At 44.5% G+C, this 22,207-nt stretch overlaps 1 protein-coding gene across 1 annotated transcript in view; it reads left to right on the top strand.

Moving 5' to 3' along the window:
* Nucleotides 1-22,207, top strand: part of LMX1B (LIM homeobox transcription factor 1 beta) — a 133,379-nt gene that overhangs the window by 74,469 nt on the left and 36,703 nt on the right. The gene's annotated exons all lie outside the window — the stretch shown is intronic.

A 22,207-nucleotide genomic window follows, 5' to 3' on the forward strand; every position in this document is an offset into this window, starting at 1 on the left:
ACCAGCATTATTACCTTGTCATAACTAGTTAGGGAGAAAGACCTGGAATAAGCTGGCATTATAAATGGTTTTTATCACATTATTTTGCAGTTATTTGTCAGCCACTTTGCTTAAGATAAATGCAGAACAAATAATCAAATTATAAAACTAAATAATGGAAAAGATTTTGTGTTAATTGCAAAAGCAAGTCTCCATATTATAGAGCAGTGTTTACAGATTTTCTTTTTTTGAAAATATTTTCAGATATTGGATTCAAAGAACTTGTAGGGCAGGATATAAGAAATTGGGACCCAATCCTCCTGCAGCCTTTACTCACAAAAGTAGACCCATTGCAGCCCATGGAAGCTATTCATGTGATTAAGGACCACTTACTTACACAAGTAACAGTTGAACGATTGGTCTTTAAATCACCATAACTTTTTTAATCCTACTGTTTTGTTTTGCATCTTGTTTTTATATGTGGTTTTCATTAGCTGTGAGTTCTAATTACAGTAAATAATAGTTAATTTCTCCATTAAAACATGTAGAAATTATTTAAAAGTCTTAGCCAGCTGTGCTGGGTATCAATCTGATATATGCTGTAACTGGTGGAAGGAAAATTTACAGTACAGGGTAAGAAATAGAACTTTCTTTGATTTCAGAATGTTCATCCATCCACGGCTGATTTCCCTGGTGTGGATATGTACTCCAAAAGTTGGATTCACATGCTGTCCCAGCTTGGATATGGGGAAGTACACAATTGAAATTAAACAGTGGCCAGGAGTTGAGTATGGGTTCAGCATCATGGAAGTATTGTCATTAATAGCTATGTCTGTACTCGCTTTTTTTTTTTTTTTTTTTTTTTTTAATTTCTTACCAGTAATAGCAGCAGTGAAAGCACTCCAGTACACAACATGATAGTAGTTTAATGCCCTGGGTGAAATCCTAACTCCTGTGAAGTCAATGGGACCTTTGCTGATGACTTTATTGTGGCCTGGAGTTCATGATACGTTACATAGACCTTCTCTGAGTGTGGAAACTGTAAGGGTCAGATTCTGCTTCCAGTGACACCAGCATGAAACTGGAATAACTCCCTCAGAGTTAATTAAGATTTACAGCAGTCACTGAGAACTGAATGAAGCCATGAATTCTTAAACTCTATTTTATTTAACATTTGTAACCACTCTTAATAACTTCCCCAGAAACTCCAAAACATCCCAAAGCAAGAGCCCAAACTTTCAGGGGATTGGACCCAAAGAGAGTGAGGCCTTTGTCTCCAGAAATTATTGTTATGTTTTGTTAGAAAAAACTAAGTATAGCTCTGGCTACAAATGTTTTTTTAATTAAAATATATAGTTCTGATGAAGAAAAGTACCTTTTCTGGCATATAAGAAAGAAAAAGTCATTTGACCATGCTGCAATAGTGGATTGCACACACAAATTGGAATGTTTGCTGAGGAGATTAATTACTATTCAAAATTCCAGATTTTAAAAAAATTATGGATGGGGGGAGGAGGATTCTGCGTTGGCCATGACAGTTAGACCAATGTGATTTCAGCTGCTGGAGTGTAGCAAGTGGGAAATCATTATCATATTATTTGCTTTACACCAAACTCTCCTCCAAAAATACATTTTTACACATTTGAATGACCTTCCCTGGTTCTGCTTTAATTTGACATTGCCTTGAGTGACATGTAGGTGCACCCTTTCATGGAGAAAAATCATTTAAAAGTTCCTCAGCTGAGACTCTCTGTTGTTTTGTTTTTCATTAAGCTGCAGCTGATTAAAAGTGTAAACACAGTTGCCGTTTAAAGTGTAGTGGAGCAAGATTCAAAGCAATTGCAGAGGACAAGCCATTATGACTTGCACATTTCTTCCCTCAAAGCCTGAATTATTGCTTGCCAGGGCAGGGAGGTTTTTTCTAGCTTTTCAAACCTAAATGAAAATTTCATGTCTTTTGTCAGCAAGCGACTGCCACCAGCTCGCTTGTAGAGAAGGTTGTTGTATTTTTAAGTGCTGCAGTGGGGTGGAAGTCTGGAAATGGACAAAGGCAGTGATTCCAATCAAACTCTTACTTTACGATGCTGCTTTAGCATTTGCGTCCTTGATGCTGTTGTTGGATTAACTTTGTGTTTCAAAACAAATCATTTTTGAAAGACAAAAAAAAAAGTTTCCACTGAATTTTGCATTCAGGATTAGTTTAAAGGGTTGATCAAATACCAGGTTCGAAACAAACTTTCTCTTTCTTGTTAATACAGTTTAGGTGGCTGAAGAGTGAAAAGGCTTGACAAACTGTTAGCATTAATATACTGAGCGTAATGAACACCAACCATACAGCACATGGTGCTTGTCTGCTTATTGGTGAATTTAACTCACTTTAATTGCAGTGTTTCTTACGTGATGGAAATGTTGCCCTCAGAGGAACCGTTTGGGTGAGGAATAATGTATTTGTGTAAAATAATAAAAAAAACAGACTAGCAGATAATCTGCTGTAGTAAATTATGGTTTAATAATTATTATCTAGATGGTGTTTGGCTTAGGGTTAAAGCAGAGGCACTTCTGGAAAATAGGATAAAAGCTTGCCTGAAGCACAGCCGTCGGGACTCTCTTTTGCAAGTGATACTGGTGGCAAGACATTCACTAGAGCACCTGGGAATAAATTGAGTCTGCTGGGAGGAGAAAGTATCCGCCCTAAGGGCATGTCAATGAAATAGAAGGTGACAATAAGCCTGAGGCCTGTTTTGACCATATCACAAGGGTCTCTTGATTCTATTGAAGGTACAACCTGCCCTCTTAGCAAATCTGACACCTGGGAGGTTTTCTATGCAAGTGGGAGGTGTAAGACCTTTCCCCTCTAGCACAGAGCTGGTGCCGTAGGCAGTGGGACACTGGTGGTGTTAGGACCTCCCTTATGTCTATCGTTTGTACTCTGAACATTGAATATCATCCTCATTATTCATCCTAGCACACTAGAAACAGCTGGTCTTCAAGGGAAATTACCTAATGAATCAACAATAAGGCTATTGTGTAGGCGTGACATTTCTGATAATAAATTAATGCTTTCAAGAGATTGACCACACTTGTCTGGGTCTGTAAGTTACAAATTCAGCTGCAGCTCCCTGTGCTGTTTTACATAACTGAGAACTGAAAACCTTGGAGTTTCACAGAAAATAGTCCCCCCAATTTCTAAATCTACATCACAGAAATTCCCTCTTCTTTTACTAGGAATAATCCAGGCTAGGTATTTCTGACTGGGGCTTGGAAATGATTTTCATTTGCTTTTGTTTGAATCAATAGTCTTTGTTGTGTCATATTTATCTTTGAATTAAATGTGGAATTTAAATATTTTTATATTGGAAAATGTAAACAGGCTATAAATGCAAGGGTTACATTTTTATTTCATTTAAATGAATTATGCATTTTTATATTTCATGTATGCCTTCACTTGAAGGATTAATTTTTCAGAAACATTTTCATGGCATGGAAAAACAACTAGATAATCTATTCCTAACTTTCCAAAATTATCTGGACATGCCTTATTTATTTAAAAATGCTTGGCCCATGTGAAATATGCTTCCAAGATTTTTATTTTAAAACATGCTTCTCTTTGCATTTGCAGGTGTCACTTGCCTTTTGCTGTGTGCACATGGACATATATGATTAGTTAGCAGTTCAAAAAAGTGACTCTTTGCTTCCTCTGAACTGAATGCAAATGATAGTGAAATACAGGCATAATATCTGCTGCAAATGCTGTGTTTTATCTCTATGGAATTCTGTGGAACCAGTTCCTTAAGTTTTAATACTATGAGTCTTTTCATAACCATCCAACAAGTAAAAAGGACAGCATTTTTGTTTTTTGCCAGATTTCTTGGGGCAAAATGCATACTTGCAGGATATGAATAAAGTAGGCTAAGGTAATCCAAGCTGGGAAGGAAGTCTGTATTCTTATGCAAGTAGTCATGGAAGTTAAAAATGAGATCTAAGGCAGAGAATACATGTTTGAGCAAGTATTTTGAATATAAAGAACAGCTACTATAATAATATTTGTTTCTTTTCTTCTGTTAATGGTTCCTTCATTATATAAATGTCTAGAGGACGTTGCTCCTCTGCCTGCTGATAGAGATCGTGTTCTCAGGGGCTGCAATGTATCATATTAGATGGTTCACACCACCAAACCAGCATCAGCAGAGATTATTTTTGTTTGAACAATTCACCTGCTGCCTTAGTTTGATTTGTTGCAGTGCCGGCTCTGAGCAGTGTCTCGGGCTGTGGAAAGCAGTGTGGTTTTGAGAAGCCAGGAGCTGTTTTCTCCAGCCCCCAAGCAGTCCAGAATTACCCGCAGAAAGGTGATTGGCTGTCAAACAAGGTGGCCATGCAGGCTGCATCTGGCCCTTGCAGGCTGCATCTGGCCCTTTCAGCCTGGAACCAAGGAACCAGTTTGGATACAGTAAGAACCACCCTGAACTACTTCTGAGTGCCCAAAGCTCGGTCTCATTTCAGTAACATTTTCAGGCACGTGTGTGCGCACACGCACACACACTGACATTAGGAACTGGAAGTGGAACCACCAAACAGCTATGAAAGAAGCTGTCCGTGTGGTATTTTTGACCAAAGTATTAGCAATCCCACAACAAGCCTGTTCTTGCAAAAGTCCCCCCCCCCCCCAAGCTGTAGCTGGGTTTGAATGAGCTTTGGAGACGCGTCTGGCAGGAGTGTTGTCTAGTGGTTACAAGCAGGAGGAGAAGGTGAGAGATCTGGACTTTGTTCCCAGCTTTCCCATTGGTTCTGTGACCTTGAGCAGGTCACATTTTCACTAACTTTTGGCCCCTCACTTTTATTGGTGCCAGGGCCGGCTCCAGGCACCAGCTTGTCAAGCAAGTGCTTGGGGCGGCCAAAACCCTGGAGCCGGCCCTGATTGGTGCATGACTTGAGACACCTGGGACTTGATTTGGAGAAGTGCTGAGCGTCCAGCCATCAGAGCTGAGCACAGCAACACTGGAAACCAGGCCCCAGGAGTCCCCAGAATGGAGGCACCCAGAATTAGTGGACACTTGAAAATTTTAGGCCTTTACTTCTCTGTGCTGTAGTTTCTAAATCTGTAAAATGGGACGAATTATTGACTCACCTCACAGGAGTGTTGTGAGCTGAATCAACAGTGCTGTGAGATCTTCCCATGGAAAAAGGGTTAAACAGGACAAGGTATAATTGTTACAACATCAGACCCTTCTGCAAACTTCGAGAACATAAATTTCCAAACCTTTAGCAGTCTGCATCTCTAGGGGAAAAGGGGATATTTGTTGGTTTTGTCTAGTGATATGTTTGTTTTTATAAAGTCAGTTGGTTTTTCGCCTTCCTCTGCAGCGTGGGGCATGGGTCACTTGCTGGAGGATTCTCTGCACCTTGAGGTCTTTAAACCACGATTTGAGGACTTCAATAACTCAGACATAGGTCAGGGGTTTGTTACAGGAGTGGGTGGGTGAGATTCTGTGGCCTGTGTTGTGCAGGAGGTCAGACTAGATGATCATAATGGTCCCTTCTGACCTTAAAGTCTATGAGACAGAAGGAGAATCCTGATGGCAGGAAAAAAACTGTCGCTTGGTGTCAGAGAACTTTTCGGTTACCACCCAGCATCTCAGTGAGAACTGAGTAAAAAACAGCCTCCCCTGCTGGACAGTGTCCTGGGCCAGGCTTATCTGGGGCATGGCATAGAGACAGTATTGGTCAGTCTGGTGGTTGGCCTCCTCCTGCCCGTAGATAAGGAGCTGTCCAGCCGTTCTTGTTCTGCTGGCCTCTCTGAAGCATGGGATTCCGCTGATCAGCCTCCAAGAGGCTGCCGGGCTCAGCAGATGTTAACACCCTGGAATGGCCCAGCCCCTCCACTCAGACTCCGCCCTGAGGGTGTGATGGGTCCCTCACCCTGGCCTGTCCTATGCCAAGGCTCGGTCCCCGCCCCCCCATGTTGTTCAGGGACTGTAGGAAGCGTCTGGAGTGCAGGTGATCAGCACAGGCTGCATGGCCAGCAGTGTGGAGAGGATGTTAAGGGCTCCACATCTCCCTTGCATATGGTGCAAACACCAGGTTCTGCTCAGAGAGGGGCTGTGTGCCAGGGAATACCCGGAGGAGAGGCCAGATTGATCATGTAGGCTGAGGGAAACCTTCTTATGGGTTGAGTCAAAACCTCGTTCAGGCTGATGTGTGAACTTGCCCTTCGGTGCTTACTTTGTGCCAGGCTGAGCCGCAGCACCGCTGGGCTGGCTGCGTCAGTTATGAACGTAAAAAAACTGCTTGAGCGCCAGCCCCTCTTTCCTTACAGATGAAGCCCTGGCCTCACCTAGAACCAGGCCTAGCCCAGCCTGCCTCGGCCCTAGCACACGTGGGTCGGGGGTTCAGCTGGGTAATGTGTGACAGGTCTGGGGGAGAGAACAGACAAGCATGGAGCAAGAGGCTGAGGCCAAAAGCAACAAGGCCAAGGAACAGCCCGTGCGCACAGTGACCCTGGCAAGCACTAGAGAGGGAGATGTGGGTCTATGTTCTTGGCTCCTCTGGTGTCTAAAGCAGGGCGTGAGCCCTACAGAAGGAAGTGCTGGAACGCAGGGCCCTGGGAGGTCCCAGGAGGGAGCAGAGGGGAGCAGCAGGGCAGTGGGGGAAGCTGGGGGGAAGATAAGGGCAGTGGCCAAGCTGGGCAAGGCTCTAGGAGGCAGGGGGCAACTCCCACCAGAGCCATCCCATCCCTGCCTCCCCCTACCCATGCCCAGCTCCCGCTTCCCACAGGGGGCTCAGCTGTCCAGGCAGCCCCACTACCCAGCTCCTGACATCACCTGACTCCAGCTCCACCCTGGGTTGCAGGTGATTTCACCCCTCCTGCCCCCCACTTCCCTACCTGGTTCCAACTGCAGCTTCCCCAGCTCCCTCCATGCTCCCCTGCCGCTGAGCACCCTGGCACCAGCACCTGCTGGCTCAGGGGACAATACATCCAGGGAGGAAAGAGCTGCCTGACCCAGGACTGGTGCCATTCTGTTGCCCCCAAAAGTGCTGGAACGGCATTCCCGAGCGTTCCCGCATGACCTGAGTGCCAGTTTGGAGAAGCAGGACTTTGTACATTCCTTGTAAAGAAGCAAGATTGCATCAATGAGAAAACCAGACTCCATCAATTTCTTCTTCCAGCCAGAACATCCCAAGGGCCCTGAAATTTGACTAGCTGCTCGGGTCGAAAAGAGGCAACAATACATTACATTGATTGTTCTTTCTATCTGTATGTGTGGCTATGGGAGTCCCGGTGCCCTAGATCACAGCTGTGAGAGGAGGGAAACTACCTTCACAGGTTTCCAGGGAGAAAATAATACGTTTTGGCCAGAGCAAAAAGCCATGTTTGCTTGCACAGTGCGTAAGAACTACTCCCTGCATGGAGGCTGCGAGGGGATAGCACAGGGAGCTGAATTCACATCCAGAGCCTTTCATCGGGGTTTACCGGTTTGCATGCTGTGGGGTGAGCAAAAGCTGCTCCTGCTGTGTGTCATGCTGCATACAGAATGAGCTGCTGATCCGCCCAGCCGCGTCTGGCACCCTCAGCAGGGAGACTCAGCGCTGAGCGGGTGGCTGGAGCTCCACACGCCCTCGCTGGTGGGGGAGTGTCCTGGCAGGACAGGGTGGGAGATCATAGCAGACGCTTGCTCAGCCGGCCCTGATCAGCAGTGAGCATTGGTTCCCAGGCTGGCTGGCTGCAACGTCTAGGCAATTCATTGTCCCTGCAAAACAAGTTGGATTGGCTGGGTGCTTCTGAGCAGTCAGGGGAGCCTGCTGCCATCCTTCGTCTTCTCTCTTCAGGACGTTGCTAGGGGACAGGAGGCTCTGTGTATCTCTACACTTCACCTGGCTAAAGAAGGAGCCCAGAGCGGGTGAGACGCCTTTGGCTGTATTCTTCCTCAAGCACGGTTAGCCTGTGCCAGTGTGGAGCCTTCCCATCCAACACTCCCCAAAATCCCACTTGCCAGCAAATTAGATCATTAATTATAAATTCCACTATCAGCCCTGTGGGACTAATCATCCGTTCTGTAAACAAAGGCACAACAGTGCGAGAAAAACTCCAGGAGCCTTTATGGAGTGCTGTGACCTTTGAATGTAGAAGATATTGGTATTAATTGGTTGGTTAGTTGTTGAGTGTGCAGATGGTGACTGCTCAGCTCACTGCCTGAGCAGCTGGTAACTCATAGGTACATCCTGTTTATAAAGCAGTATCTGAAACCTGGGCCCGGTAACTCCTAGGCCAAAGGTGGAGGTGTTCACAAGAGAGAAACCTGTGGCCTTAAAAGCATGGTCTGTGGTTATTCCTGACATAACTGTAACGGCCCATGTCCTCATACCCCCATCCCTGCACCCCCTTGATCATCAATCCCTCTGCTCCGCCAGCTCCCCAATTACATGTCAAGAGCCGCACTGCATCCCCTACTCCGAAACCCTGGGTAGCTCCCTGTTGCTCCTTGGCCTTAGCAGGAGGCCTCGTCCCCACTCCCCGATCTGAACACTTCAAATGCATTTAATACCTGGCGCTGGGTGCACGGCCAGAGGAGGGGTTAGGAGCAGTAGCGGCTTGTTTATTTTGAACATAGAGATGAAGCTAATTAGAGGGGGAGGGGTTTATAATTACCAGAGCAGAGATTTGCATAATCATTTTGATTATTGAAAACAGCCATATAGTGATTTTCCCAATACCTGCCTTCCGACTGGCTAATAATGGCCCTTAAGCCAATCAGAGCACAGGGATTTGCATGTGCACAGAGAGCCTAGGATGGAATGATAGCTGACCTGCCTCCTGGTGGTCCCTGGCTGCAGCGGCGCCGTTCCAGTATAATCCGTTACAATTTAATGAATTATAAATGAAATGAAATTTTCTTGTCCTGCTTCCAACTTTTTCTCCAGATTCGTAGAGAGACGTGGTGGGGGAGGGAATATCTTTTACTGGACCAAATTCTGTTGGCGAGAGACCAGCTTTGGCGCTTACACCGAGCTCTTCCTCAGGACCCGACACTGCACACATCTCCCGATTCCTGTTTCTGGGCTGGGAGGCCAAAGCTCTTTCCTGTGTCCGGTAACAGAGATTCAGGTGAAATAAACCAAGATTTTCTAACGCTGGGTCACGCTGTCATTTCACCCTCCCAGGCTGATTCCCTGATAAAGAGGTGATGTGTTTGGGAGCATAGAGAAGCAGCAGCAGTTCCGTCTCCAAAGTCCGGCTTCAAGGCATAAGGTCTATTGAGTTTCCATGGTGATGGCCACAAATTCCTCACCAGCTCTTCAAAGTGAAAAACATATTTGTTTTGCTAGCGCAACTTTGTAGCACAAAAGCTTTCTCGCTTTCTCTTTTTATTTTCTTTTTTCTACATAACACCTGCTAATCTGCACTTGGTCCCTTTGAAGCCCCCTGCTGATCAGAAATTCAAATACTTTTTGCATGCTAATCTCCCTAGTAATCTGAAGTCTTTGCGTCTTTCATGTTCTGTCCATTAAAAACAGTTTTCTTTATCAGTCACCAGAGAAGGTGGCCCTGTTTGCTCTCCATGAGAGGATGAGCTGATGGGGAAATCGCACCGTCGACTGCTTGGGCACTCAGCTCTCAAGCTGTAGTACGGACTGGCCAAAGCTATCCACGCAAAGTGTTTTAACCATTTGCTCAGGCACCGCAAGAGGATTTAATCTTACAGCAAAAAGCGTCTTGCTTTCATTAGCTCCTTCGGGAACTTATCGCTCTGTGCATGGCTGCTCATTGCTTGTACAGATCGTGTGCGCAGCATTACACGCTCAGGCTGAGCTGGGAACACAATGCCTCAGCACGTTAGTCACATTCTGTTTTATTGTTTTACATTTCTACTCAACCTGAAACAAGTGTGGCTGAGAAAGCCAATGAATGACTGTTTGCTACCGTCCTTTTCTGGCTGCCTGCTGGATAACGGTGCTAGGAATGTGGGCTGGCTTTGACGTGCTCGGTGCTAAGCACCCATAACTCACTGGCTGTTGAGGGCACTCAGCACTGAAGAAGACTGGCCCTGTATGTTTCAGATGCACTGAAACTCCATTGCATCGCACACACACGCATCAGTCCAGAAACCCGAACATTCGGGGCAAACCCGGCCTGCAATTACTCATGAGAGCTCCTTTCCCAAATAAATGGCAAGACAGGTCAGTATGTTATGGTGGCTTTCTACCTTACCATGAGCCCTACAGGAAGTATAGCTACCGCAGGAGGGACCCCTTCTGTCATCAGGTAGAGCTGTGCAGTCAGCCTCTGGAGCACAAGGTATGGCAGAGAGGTAACTGCAGACAGCTCTGGGGTGGGGCACAGCAGTTGTTTAACACTCTGCACCCAGACCAGCAAGCAAGTGAGAAAATCCGACAGAGCCTCTTGTCCAGGTCTTCTCATATGTGTCTTGGCTGCTGTGCTTCCCTTGTGCAGCCATGGATCTACCAACCCTGTTCCACCCTCCCCTTGGCTTGCTGTCTTTATTCGTCCCAAGGGGGTAACCAAACCCTGCCTTGCCAGTGCAGCTGTACTGGGCTGTCTCTGCCAGGACCATGGATGAAGAGGGCAAGATTCGCTGTAGGCAAGGAAGAGCAACGTAACCAGCTGAAAACTCAGGATTATTGTAGGAAGGCAGTGTATAGCCTTCTGGTTTGGAATTTGGCCAGGGTCATTGGAGTGGCAGGATATTTTCTCTGATGCAGCCAGTCACTTATTGCCAAGGTCTGCTAAGAGTGGAGATTCCCATTTTATTTATCACTGCAGCTGAATAACCATTTCCTTTTATTATAACTGAAGCCCTTGACGCTGAACCAGTTCCTGCTACATCTCAGCTCTGAGGGAAGCCTAGAGATGAATCTTCCCCCGCTGCTCCGATGTGTACGTGCTCCATTGCTGCACGACAGCAGTTCATGCAGATGGCATCTCTGGCCTTTACTCGTTCCTTCCGCATGTTCTGCAGCCATCCTCGTTCACATTCAGCAGACACAGGCTATTCTCTCCCATTGCACTAGCCCAGGCCAAAAATCCAGTGGTAAAGTCTTGATGTTTTAATTTAAGAAAAAAACAATCCACTCCGTGTTTTCTGTCTAACCCCATTTCTATTTAAGATGTTTTCCTCTCCGAATGACTACAGCCGCATGATAATAGTATAAAGTTCATGCCTGGCTTTCCTTGTCTTTTGAACCATAATATGCCACCCATTTTAAAGCTGAACTCCCCAGGTGAATACAATAGGAGCTCTCAGAGAAAAATCAAAGGCCATTGCTTTTTTTAATTTACAGCCAATTAAGGCCCGAGCCTGTGAGGTAATTAGCGACCCCCATTCCCTTTTGGTCCCGGTTGGAGTTGAGGTTGCTCACAGGATCGGGCCCTGGCCCATTCTTGAGTATGAGACGTAAGGCCAAACTCGCCTCGCTTTTTTTATTCAGACTCATTTTGAGCAGCGGCTCAGACTGGAGATTTGCTGAGTAAATAGTCTCAACAATAATCTCAGCCTGATTCCAACTAATTAAATCCTGTACAAACATCCCTCTCTGGGCCAATATAGTGAAAGACAACGAAAACACAGAAACCAGACAGAGCTTTCCTCCAGATTTTGCCCGGCCCTTTAATCCTGTATCTTTTGAAAGATAGTAACGTCCTTAAGATGAGGGGGTCAGCCTTCTTGCCCTCAGCATCAAGCAGTGGAATTTTTCAATAATGAACAGCTGGGTCACCAGCGACACAAAAGCTGCTGTAATATCCTGTAGGCTTACAGGGCACAACAGAAATCCCAAAGCAAATCATGATGTACACAGAATGGGACCATCCTTTTCTATTAAGGAGGCCACTTCAAACCAGCCTCAACTCCACCTTTTCTCCAGCTTTTCGGAGGTGGGATTATCCCCTGCGTATATTTAATCACACGTTGGGGGATGGATTTGATTGCCTTTTTAGAGCTGGAGTAAGTTAAAGAACCTAGACTGGCGCACAGAGAAGAAGAGGCATTCTTAGCTGAGAGATATTTACAAACAAACATTTAGATCAGGAGGCGTTTTAACATTGCTGCAGATACTGAACATAGGCTCTATGCAGTCAAGTGAAATGCAGAGGGTTATAGCTTTATAAACTGGAGGTCCAGACAGAGCAAGTGCCGGGATATTTTTTAAGCTTTTAGCCTTTTTCTTTCTTTTTGTTTTCCATGGAATAGATGACATTCTTCAGGAGAAGATGGATGAATTGCCCTAAATGCCCATTAAGGCAAAAAAGTAAATCAGGGTAACAAAACAAAAAACTAACAAATGGTAAAAACGTTTTTATGTATTACAAAAGTCAATGTGCGATGTACGTGAGATAAGTTAGAGATTCCTGATTAAAAGCAGTTTGTGTCAAGGAAGTTACCACTTGCAACATGGAGAACATCTGACAGTGATTAAATGGAGCTAGCTATTAGATTTTTCCTAAAGAAACAATAGTTAAACATATCTCCACAAGTATGAAACACTTTATGTACTGTATCTGGTACACCTCATTTAAATTGACTTAGATGGAACAGACACACTAAGCCTAACTAGTAGGTTATTAAGAATATAAACCTGGTGCCCAAGAATTTACAATCAGTTATATGGGAGGTATCCTGACTTTCCTCCTTTTCCCAGTGCTTTCATTTACTAAGCATGTGCTGTAAAGATGTCACATTTGCAGCAGGGGACAAGTTTCGGATGTTTCTTACAAACAGTTTTAAGTTACATTGCTGTGGCAAATGTCTCTGTCTGTAAATACAGCATACACACAGCACTGGAGCCTCTAGAGAATAGTTTGGGAAAGTACAGATACATGTATACTTTAGATAGAACCGTCTTCATTTATTTATAGACTTTAATACATTTTGATAGAAAAAAATTAACAGAAAAGTTGTTTTCTACAAGATGATGAACAGTCAAAAAAGTTTTCAGCTCTGCTAAACCACTTAAAGGTTTGGAAAAATATGTCTTAAATTAAACATATCATACTTTTAATACTAGTGGTTAGCAAAGAAGATTTGGAAATTCATCCAGCTTGAAGTATACAGTAGTTGCAAATCAATGAAGTGTTGCAACTAATAATCATCATTTAATATGGGTCCCCTGAAAGTATCTTTTAATGTCATTGGCTTACAGATCAAGAAACATGTTTAGACAGTTGTTACAGAGCTCTGTTTACACTGGCATGCCCTAATTCACATAAAGAGCGAGGAAAGAACAGACGAGTCAGAAAATCTTCAGCATTTCAATATGATTTTAATTATGATTTTTCCTGTTATTTTGTGAGATGAGTGGGCAGAATTTCTAATGCTCCACTGCTTTTAGCTCAGTCAATATGACATTTTTGGAATGCACAAATCATACAGTTGTGTCTATATCATTTTGCACATACTAGTCACATTTAAAGGTTTCTAAAAGGATGCCACTTCCATTAAAAACTGAGGGAGACCCATTTTCTAGTCTGCCTCTTGCATCGTTACATCCATCTCCAGGTCTCTGCAGTGGTCAACGCAAGATTCACTCAGGGTTATTCCAAAGGTTCCAAATGAGAAATGTGCTGAGGACCTGCTGCTAGTAGGTGGGAGCTTGCGCAATCAGTGTCCCAAGGGATTTGGATGCTCCATGTATTGTATTCATATAACAGCATTATGAAATTTAAAAAAAAATGAGAATGAACTATTCATGCAAAGCTCTTCTCCCTTTTATGTAACTCACTGACAGACACAAAATTAACTTGAAAATGTTACTTAGAAAAACAGCAAGAGAGAAATATGTTGCAGGGAAAAGACTTGAGAGCAGGAGAAAGATTTTGCTACTCTTTTGTCCTGTTCAGCTGTGCAGAATTATTTGCTAGGTTAAAAACTATGAGCTGGGTTGCTTCCAAGTAGAAGCCTGCATCATACACAAAACTTGCCAGAATTTGTTCTTTTTATGGGAATCATAGATTCAGTGGAGTCAAGTGAAGGGACTCGTGAGGGTCACTTAGAGAAGCCACTGCGTCATGGGTATGTATCATGGGGTGATACTTAATGGGTGTTCTATATGAAAGGACAGCTTGAAAGGTAGTTGTTTTCTCGTGGCTGGCTTTGTTTGGAGGAAGGAGCTCTTGGTTAAGAGTCACCTCTTGGCAAAGCTTCAAGCCGTAATCATTCCAATTAGGTGATAGTTTTGAATGACCTGCTCTGTGAAATGTCAAACACTGAAATGTGATTAGGGGCCAAGGGAACCAAAGTGCTGAGCACATTTTCTGGGCCATGCTGCCCTCGGATCCATGGAAGAACTGGGCATTTTTATCCTCTCTGGAAGATTGTGATGAAAGCCTGATTATTTAGCACAGCGTTTGTTGGCTCTCAGCTTAGCCTGCTTTGGGCAGCTTCCAGGGTGGCCTGGTTGAGGGTCCGAGTGAGAGGTGCCGCTAGCCATTGGCATAGCTGTGTGAGGACATTAACCAAGCAGCTACCTGCTGGACTGTTGGTTTACCCGTGAGCGCTACATGTTTTTTCAAACATAAAAGTCACAGTCATGTCTTCCCACTCTTGGTTTCACATGCTAGGCCCTTGACTGGTGTTGTTATTCATTGTTATTATGGCTGTGCCTAGGGATGAACCCAGATCAAGCCCTGTTGTACTAGTCACTGTATAAACACAGCATGGTGGGCAATCTCTGCCCGGAAGAGGTTACAGTCTAAATAGAAAGGACAGATGAAGGGCTGGGGAAACAAACAAGCAGAGTGAGCAGCGTGATGTCAGCAAATGTCACATTAATTCCGCTCTGTGTGTGTGTATTAGCTGAGAAAAACTAAACAGAAAGAGAAGGGATGAGAGCGGGGGCACTGAAGGAAGGGAGTTGGGAGACAGGGCAGGGGAGGATAGAAGAGGGCATGAGGAGTAGGTGTGGAGTGGGATGTGTCTTCTGCACAGTGCTAATCAGGAAGAAATTTAAAAAAAATACACCCATGCCCTTGCATCTCTCTAGAATTTGGCATATAATCCATCTGTACGGGGACAACAGAGAAATGGCTTCTGTTAGCTTTTAGAAGCCAGAAATTGTTTGGATTCATGGCAAAGTCATAACTATTAATATAGCCACACTCACTGGCAATGGAGTCATGGGCAAGTGCTCAGTAAAACCCATCCAATTCCAGCCCTTGGGGCCCAAGCTCACTCTCATTGAAGGCTGTTGGCAGAAAGTCATGTAATACTGGAAGTTTCATACCAGTGCGTTAGGCCTGCTGTGGGATCAGGTAAAATGATCGTGACGGGAGTTAGACCATTGGTTTTTACACACCCTTGTTGTAAAAAGGAAACTGCAGCTCCCATGTGGGGAAAATTACACTCCTGTATGGGGTAAACAATACACACCTTTGACGTCATAGAGAGGGGCTCAAAAAAGTGTGATGTGGGGTTTTTCTCCACATTGGCTGCTGGAGTGTGTCCGTGTGAACACGGGTGTAGATGTATGTGTAAAGTGCACAATCAAACACTCCATGGAAAAACACAGCCCACAGCCCCGTTGATAACCTGATATGTGACTTCTTTTTATCCCCCCTTATTCATTTACCCTTTCTGGATGGGCTAAGTCCTTGCCTCATCCTCACTCAGAGATGTGAGCTGATGATGTTCAAACTCACTCACTTTGCGGAGTTTGGCACTACTGGTGATTCTATGACAGTAATGCCACATAAACCCATCTAAACATCCTCCCTGGACTTGCAAATCTCTAGGGTTCTCTTCCACTATCTCCTCTGTTCTGGCTCCCTATGGCCCAGTGTGATACTCCTGTCCCCCCTTAAATCTTGGGTGCAGTTAGCAAGGCTGCCTGGAGCTCCTGCAGAGTTCTAACACCTGGCTCCTAGCAGGGGGGATTGACAAAACAATCCTGCATCCCTCCACTACCTCTGGACTTGTGCACTTCTCCCCTCAGGGCACCCTGCACTGCTTGCACTGCGAGGACTCAAACTGCCTTCACTATATAGAGAAACATGTCGGGAGTGACCACGCCAGCCGTTGGCCTAGCTACACCCTGCCCATCCCCTTTTACACATTGCCAAACCATTCGGCAGAAAGTCACTTCAGCATCTTTTAGTATTTTAGTGGTTCCTTTCCTGCTATTTGGTAAATGGTTAACCGACATAGGGTACTAGGAACCTAGGACTGGCAGGGACATCTGGGGTCATCGAGTCCAGCCCCCTACTGATATCAGATCACATCATCCTGTTCATAAATTTATCAAGCTCCCTTTTAAAACTGAGATTGTTTGCCCCCCACTGTTCCTATTGGAAGGCTGATCCAGAACCTCACGCCTCTGATGGAGTTATTTACTCAGAAACAGAACCTCACTGTCCTTTGGAACGACATGGGGCCCATTATTAACTGGCTTTTTGAACTCTTCCAAAAGCCTGCAGAACACAGAGATTTAGGGCCTGATTCTGATCTTGCTTGAACTGGTTTTAGTCCATTGTGACTCCCTTGACTCCCAGGGAGGTATTCCTGATTTACACCTGCATAGGATCAGAATCAGGCTCTTCCCTTATTAAACTTGGTCCTGTGTAGCAAGTTTCCTGCCAGAATTCACCTCATCCTATTGCTTCCCTGTATGTATTATCCAATGTAATGTTGTTGCTGATGGATTTGTTGGCACCTTTCATGCTTTCATGCAAGGGCATAAAGACTCTCTTCTTATTGCCTTTTAAATACATTAGGAGCAAGAGAAAGACAAAGGGAAGCGTAGGTACGTAGTGGGGAAGCAGAGCTAGTAATTGATGACATCAAGAAGACTGAGGTGTTTAATGCCTATTTTGCTTGAGTCTTCACTGAAAAGGTTAATGGTGACCAGAAACTCCACACCATTAATATTAACAACAAGGGGGAAGCTATATCGGAACTGTTAGCAATTACCTTTGAGAACTCCTGGAGGATGGGTGAGGTGCCAGAGGACTGGAGAGGAGCTAACATAGAACCCGTCTTTAAGAAGGGAAACAAAGAGAACCCAGGGAATTATAGACCATTCAGCCTGACTTCGGTACCTGGAAAGACATGGAACAAATTATTAAACAATCAGTTTGTAAGCACTTGGGGGTTAATAGGAATAGTCAGCCAGGATTTGTCATGAACAAATCATGCCAAACCAACTTTGCCAGGGTTACTGGCTTAGTGCATGGGACAGAAGCAGTAGATGTGACATATCTTGATTGTTACCAAGGCTTGACAAAGTCCAACATGAAGTACGCTAGGGAAGTGTTGTCTAGATGCATGGGTGCACAACCAGTTGAAAGACTATACTTAAAGAATAGCAATCAATGGTTCACTGTCAAACTTGGAGGGGTTATATAATGGGGACCCGCAGGGGTCAGTCCTGGTTCCGATACTATTCAATATTTTCATTAATGATTTGGATAGTGGGGAGAGTATGATTATAAAATTTGCATCTGACACCAAGCTGGAAGGGAATGCAAGCACTTTGGAGGACAAATTCAAAATTCTAAACAACCCTGACAAATTAGATAATAGGTCTGAAAGCAACCAGATGAAATTCAATAAAGACAAGTGCAAAGTGCTTCTCTTAGGAAGGAAAAATCAAATGCATAACTAGAAAATGAGGAATAACTGGCTAGATGATAGTACTGCTGAAAAGGATCTGGGAGTTATAATGGACCAGAAATTGAATATGAGTCAACAATGTGATGCAGTTGTGAGAAAACGCTGATATCATTTTGGGGTTATTAACAGAAGTATCGTATGTAAGACATGGTAGGTAATTGTCCCGCTCTGCTCAGCACCAGTGAGGCCTCAGCTGGAGTCCTGTGTCCTGTTCAGGTTCCATGCTTTAGGAGAGATGTGGATAAATAGGAAAGAGTCCAGAGGAGAGTGACCAAAATGATAAAAGCTTAGAACACCCTGATCTATGAATAAAGGTTAAAATAACTGGACGTGTTTAATTTTCAGAAAAGAAGACTTGGGAGGGGGGAACCTGTTTACAGCCTTCAAATTTGTTAAGAGCTGTTATAAAGAGGACTGTGATCAATTGTTCTCCATGTCCACTGAAGGAAGAACAAGATGTAATCGGCGCAATCTGCAGCAAGGGAGAGTTAGGTTAGATATTAGGGAAGAACTTTATAAGAGTAGTTGAGCCCTGGAACAGGCTTCCAAGGGAGGTTTCTAAGGACAGATGGGGTCTAGGCTTGTTTGGTCCTGCCTCAGCACAGGGGGCTGGGCTGAACTTGATGACTTCTCATGGTCCCTTCCAGCCCATAATTTCTATGTTTTTATGATTATTCTCTTTGACTCTCAGACTTTTTTTGACAATTCTCATTGAGTTTTTGTTCCGAAAGGCCCCCTGTGACTCTGTACATACTGTACTTATTCCCATAGGGCACTGCACTTCTCTTGGACAGCCCACAAAGCTCCTGGTGAGGTGAATGACAGCTGCACATGTGCCTCAAGGAGTGTGTATGCCCCCTCAGCATCTCTCCCAAGCCCTGCCTTGGAACGACGCTGGTCTTGTCTCTGCTATTTCACTGGCAACTAAATTTGCAAAATCTTTCCTCACTGGTTCATCCAGTTCCCCCCAGAATTTGCAAATAGAAATGCATGGAAAAGTGTCTTAAAACAGGCTGAAGTTGTAGGTGTTCAGTTGGCCTTTCTTCCCACTTGGAGGTATGGCCCACAAGCTGAGGAATGGCAAGAGATGTGCTCCTAGCACAGCTGCGCCACACGGCTTTCTCGTTGATAGTTTCCTCTAAATGAAATCTGAGGTTTTAATCCATTCTCGTGAATTCAATCTCAGGTGAAACTGCCATTGCTGCCACCAGCAAATACAGATTTTCATAGTGGAGAAGCTCGGTTCCATGTCAAATAAATCACACGTTTCCTCACGTCGACCCCCCAGAGAAGTCTGCCTGTTACTGGCAAAGCATCATGTAGGCCAAGGGGTTTGTGTTGGTGGCCAGGAGAGCAAAGGGTGAGAGGCACAGTAGTGCTGCAGCAGAGGGATCCCTGCAACTCAACCTGCAGTTGCACCTACCTCAATCAAGTCAACTCTCCAGTATCAGGAAATCTTCAGGCTGACTTGTCATCAAGCAAATAATCTGCAAGGCACTAATCGATGTTTGCTCAACTAATCCTGCCTCACCTCCACTCAGGATGGCTCACACCGCCCCAGGGCCCTAGTTACAGCCACTCCCCTTAGACTCAGAGGACGCGATGAACCAGTGACTGAAGCAAATGTGTGAATGTTGGGGCTCAGAGTGAAAGAGAATGACTAGAAATGAACACAGAGCTCACTCAAAGCCCACCCGGACCAGTCTGTCTCCTTAGTGCTGTCGAGTCGCCTATCGCCTATCTCCACGTTTCATTTTCTCCTGCTGCAGAACTCTAGTAAAGCCCATTCGTATCTAGAACATGTTCTTAGTATTTATTAGTATTTGTTTTCAGTAGCTCCAACAATGTGCTAGGTGCTTTCCAGTCACCAAACAACCCCGTCCCTGGAGAGCTTGTGCTGTGTATCACATTTACACCAAACTGGAAATCCACGTGTCGCTTTTTTTGTTTTTCTCTCATTGTTCATCCATTATAACCAGCTCCATTGTAAGATAATGGAGGGGGTGAGCTTTCAACAAAAATACCCGTTTGTACTGTTCTTACCAAAAAGAAACCATCTTACTCTTACTTTGCCAGTGCAAAACACACACTGCTGCAGAGGAGATATTAAACAAAAGCACTGGCTTGAAAAGAAAAGTGGAAGCTGCCAGTGGTGATCGGATGACAGATATTTTTGTTAGGAAATAATACCTTTCTCCGATTTCCTGAGGGTTGAATACAAAGCATAAAACAAGGGATGGTGATGAAATCCAAAAGAATTACCTGTGTGTGTTCTGCTGGAACAGAATAAACAAGTGCCTATCTGCAGTCCAGGTACACAGGCACTATTTGGACAGCTGTATTGTCCATTGAAAGGTGCTGCTTGATAGTAGTTTGAGGATAGTAATTCTGGTTTGCTACGAGGTTCACATAAAATTGTATGTCTCTATAGAGATACCTGCATTAATCAACCCCACACGGCCTGGAGTTTAGATTTCAGGATGCATACCAACCATTAATATAAAACACACTCCAGTGAGAATTCCCTGAAAAAGCTGCACTTGCCAGAGCAATAATAGCAAAAGGTCACCTTGGATCAAATTTGCAAAAGGTCAGGCGCTGGTGGCGATATCAGCCTATGCACACAAGCAATCACAGAGCCAAAAGTTGGTAGATTTGTTGTGCTCACATCTACCCCAATACCTGAACCAATTGGGGATATACTTTAAAAGTTTCTTCCGTTCTGACAGATTATGTGACGTGAGAGGGATTATCCACACAACAGGAAATGTCTCTGGGAGTGGTAAAAACGGTCAGAATGGAAGACACATTTTAAATGCCCCCATTGAACTGGGCAGGCTCCGTATTTGGTGTTCTCCGGCTGCCTTACTAAGAATGCACCATTGAAAATCACTACTGTATTGCAAGCACAGCCTTCTAGCATAGGCTTGTATGTTTCATGTGCCACAGCATTATATATGTAATGGGACATGGAGCCTTTCAGCTCCAACTCGCTAGTTTGAATCCAGTAGGAGTGGAATATTGTCTGATTGCTGTTAAGCAGTCTGCATTAAATGGATGGGAGGTCTCAGTTTTCTAATAGTGGTTTATTTTACATTCCTAAAATACATTGTCAAATTACCTCTCTGAAACATTCAGAATCTTACATATTGCTGTGCTTTTCTCTCCGCCCCTTGAGCCCCAACACAGGCTGACAAACTTCAAGCACAAAGAAAAAGCGGAGTCATAAGTAAACATTGTTTCACCGGCTATTCTCAACAGACATTCTGAAAACTTCCCAGTTCATTCTCAAAAGTGTAGCTTTCTGGTTTCAAGAAAAGATGCTTCTAGAGACGTTTGCCAATCACTGAAAGAGGCTGAGCGTGGCTCATCCTTTAGGGATATGAGGCATATAGCAATCAGTCCTAGGGACATCAGTGGAAGAACCTGCGCAGAGTGAAGCCAGCATAATCTGATGGTCCTATATAAAAAACTCCTGCTATTAGAACAGTTTTCAACTTGTAATATTTCAGTGGGTCAGATTCTGCTCTGAGTTACGCTCGCAGCAGTGTAAATTGAGAGTAACTCCAGTGCCGGTAGTACAGTTACTGCAGATTTAGACTGGTATACAGGATTCCATTGTTGTTATTTAGCTGTGTTCTGGCACTGCCCAGAGGCCCCAGTAAAGCCCCACTGAGCTGGTCAGTGTGCTGGTTGTACCCCCTAGAGAGTTTACTGAGAGCTGAGAATGCAGATGATGCATTCTCTGGGGAAAGACACACGAATTGTCATTGGAAAATAAAAACTCAGGGTGAGATTCTCCCCTGGGATGCCTGTGAGAGGCTTCAGTGAGAGCCCCCGGCACTCGTCCATGTGCAGAATCCGGCCCAACTCTGATCCCGTTCCCTAACATGTCCAGTGTAAGCCTTCCAATATAAAGATAAAATGTAAAACAGACACTGACAGGGATTACAACTACTGCTTAAACCGGGGCAGATTTTTACCTTGTGCATGGGAGCATTTGCTACAGCGTATTGTCAGACTCCAACAGCTGCACAGTGACCAGCTCCTCTGACAATGTCCTTTTTCCTTTTTCTGGACGCATATGGCACCCCTGAAAGTGAGAGATCAACAGCTCCAGCCAGAGCCAAGCAGACTGCGCAGACGGTTCACTCTCCTACCCGTGTTTTAGACACGGAAGATAAAATGTGGGACTCAGAAGGTGGTATCCAAATATTTAACACAAACCATTCTGCGCTGTGCCCCTTTTTAGGCTGTCAGCAATATCCAGTAAATTTTCCCAGAGAATCACTGATGTCTGCAGCATGGATTCAGTGTTACTCTTTCCTAACCCTCTTGTTGTGCTCAAGATTTACCTTTGCCTTTGGGACAGCCTGGTGTTGCTAAGCGAGAAGAATAGTTGTCTTTCTGGCATGTTTGGGATACTCGTGCTTGCATTCAGGCTGCTAGGCAGACACTTCAAATAAGTGTCAGAGGCTGAAATGCCAAGCAGCGCTGCTAACTCTGGCATTTAGTTAATTTTCTTGTACAAAATGCAGTCGGGGTTCCAAGGAGCAGTCACCAAACATTAAGTTCTGGGGGATAGAAGAATGAAAGAGGAATTCTTTGTTTGA

This window comes from Trachemys scripta, chromosome 17 (genome assembly GCF_013100865.1).
Source record: "Trachemys scripta elegans isolate TJP31775 chromosome 17, CAS_Tse_1.0, whole genome shotgun sequence".
In the NCBI taxonomy this organism is placed as follows: Eukaryota; Metazoa; Chordata; order Testudines; family Emydidae; genus Trachemys; species Trachemys scripta.